This window comes from Zophobas morio, unplaced genomic scaffold (genome assembly GCF_036711695.1).
Source record: "Zophobas morio isolate AGI-343-1 ecotype UQ-CSIRO unplaced genomic scaffold, CSIRO_AGI_Zmor_V1 ptg000018l, whole genome shotgun sequence".
In the NCBI taxonomy this organism is placed as follows: domain Eukaryota; kingdom Metazoa; phylum Arthropoda; class Insecta; order Coleoptera; family Tenebrionidae; genus Zophobas; species Zophobas morio.
The window spans coordinates 648,196-650,879 of NW_026972123.1; the positions used below are offsets into that span (position 1 = coordinate 648,196).

Below are 2,684 nucleotides of genomic sequence, written 5' to 3' on the forward strand. Positions count from 1 at the left end.
TTTTATTTGGTTGAAAAGTCGTAAAATTTTTCAGCAATCGCCAAACGAAATGTAATTTTTGAACTTTGAAACCGAATGTTTCGAAAATCTTGATCTGGGACCATCTAGACCTTGTGTTTTTTGATTGAGCTCGTCGAGATCAACATTTCAGATTTTTTTGTGGATTTTTAGTCAACTTCAACAAAAGCTAAATTTTTGAAAATCTATAAAATGTTTATGACTTTTCCCAACCGTTTTCGAAAATTAGCAAAAGGGATCTCTTTATCGATTTCGATCTCCAAATGTTGTTTTTGGTTTTATTTTCTCGAAAATTTGTACAATTTTTCCAAAGCCGCCAAAAGAAATGTAATTTTTGAGAAATTTTGAAATGTCGACTTTGGAACCGAATTTTTGAAAAATCTTGGTCTGGGACCATCAAGACCTTATGTTTTTTGATTAAGCTCATCGAGATCTACATCTCAGAATTTTTTGTCTATTTTTTGTCCATTTCAATAAAAGCTCAATTTTTAGAAAATCCATATAATATTTTTGACTTTTCTCAAGTACCTACATAGTAGGCTATGGAATAAAATGTGACATGTTCATTTTTTTATACGGTCAACATCAACGGTAAGGTGATATTGCCAAATAATATACCCTGTACGAAAATAAAGGTGGGGCGGGTGGGGCCAGTTAATATGCTTCGGCAATCGGCATTATATTGAAATTTTATTACTAATTTGAAATTTATAATGTATAAGTCTTCCAGGGGGGGCAACCACAACTGCTAGGGGGGGCTCAGCCCCCTCTTGCCCCCCCGTAGCTACGGGGCTGATTCTTATGGAATCATTTTTGTCTAGGACGGCTATGTCGTGTAAAATTCGTAAAACAAAATTTCACATAGATATGTCAACTTTTGTTTTGCTTGTTTATTTTTTTTTTTAATTTTACAATAAAACCTTTCGGTCCAAAAATGTCCCGCTTTCAAGCTATTTTTGTTTCAGCCTTGCTCATTTTGCTGTGTCTAGCACCATCTGAAAAAACGGAACCGACAGAATGTTACAAATGCAGCAGAAAATGCACGGATCCTATTAAAATAGAAAAATGCCGACGTGCTTCTGATGATAACAAAACGTACGTTTGTGCAACCAAAAACCTTCTATTTCGTAAGTGCAAAATAATTTTTGGAATGCATAAATTTACCATGTCTACAATTTCTAGCTGAGGGTCTAACCGTCTATAAAGGATGTTTTCAGTTGGGTGATTATTTCATGAACGCCTGCTATAATGATTCAGACCTTGTGTGCGTTCACTGTGACACAGATCTTTGCAACACCGGACAATTTTTATATTACAAAGGACCGAATTCTACTAGTACCAGTGTGCCACAAACGTCTTTAAATTATTCGTCCCTCGTACTATTGTCTATTACGTTTCTTCTTATGATTTTACAATAAAATTTGCAGTAATAAATTCGTGTATTTTAACGTCATTATTATCTGAAGCAAAGTACAATATTTGGGGCTCTAGAACTCACTTCGGGCCTTGTTTTTTTGATAACTGCAACTATTGAAATATCGAAATTTTAGAAATTCTCAAAAATTCGCATTTCGTACCGATTCTTTCGAAAATGTTGCTATGTGACCATCGACAGCCTATATTTTTGTAATCGGCATGTCGAGATCTACGTCCCTGAATTTTTTCAGAATTTTTAGACAACTTTTTAAAAGTGAAATTTTTCCAATGCTCCCCCCTTCTTCAAATTTCGGCCAATTTTTGACATTTTCGAAACATAAGTAAATACATTTTCTGGTAGATTTCGAGTTCTAGAACTCACTGTAAAACAAAATTTCACATAGATACGTCAAGTTTTTTTTATTGTTTATGGTTTTTTAATTTTCGCAAGAAAACTGTCATCAAATTTTACAATAAATCCTTTCGATCCAAGAATGTCCCGCCTTCCAGCGACTTTTGTTTCAGCCTTGATCATTCTGCTGTGTCTGGCACCATCTGAAAAAACAGAACCGACAGAATGTTACAAATGCAAAAGAGAATGCACGGATCCTATTAAAACAGAAAAATGCCGACACGCTTCTGATGATAACAAAACGTACGTTTGTGCGACCCAAAACCGCCTAACTTGTAAGTGCGAAATTTACTTTGAAATCCATTAATTTACCATCTATGCAATTTGTAGCCGATCGCCTATTCGTCGAAAAAGGATGCTTTCAGCTGGGAGATTATTTCATGAACACGTGCCATAACAGTTCAGACCTTGTATGCGTTGGCTGTGACACAGATCTTTGTAACACCGGACAATTTCTGTATTACACGGGACCGAATTCTACTGGCACCAGTGTGCCACGAACATCTTTAAATTATTATTCGTCGTCCATCTTACTGTCCATTACGTTTTTTCTTGTGATTTTACAATAAAATTTACAGTAATAAATCCGTGTGTTTTAATGTAACATATTATTGTCACTATCAGAAAAATAGAATATGGTAGTTACTTACCTACAAATGTAACATGTATTAAATCATTAACCAACTTAGAAAGAAAGCACTAGATATGGTAATTTCTGTGCTTCTAAGCGCTAAGCAGAGATACCAAAAAAACATAGGTAACATAAAGCGGCGACCAGAGTTTAGTGTTATGTTTCAGTGACGATCTAACGCTGAGTGAATTACAGAGAACACTAAGG

The 2,684-nt window shown here is 35.0% G+C and overlaps 1 long non-coding RNA gene across 1 annotated transcript; it reads left to right on the forward strand.

The window, feature by feature from the left end:
* Positions 1-1,871: 1,871 nt before the first annotated feature.
* On the forward strand, positions 1,872-2,431 carry LOC135131114 (uncharacterized). The gene is made up of 2 exons (XR_010280870.1): positions 1,872-2,121; positions 2,177-2,431. It is a non-coding gene; the product is annotated as an uncharacterized LOC135131114 (long non-coding RNA).
* The last annotated feature ends 253 nt before the right edge of the window (positions 2,432-2,684 follow it).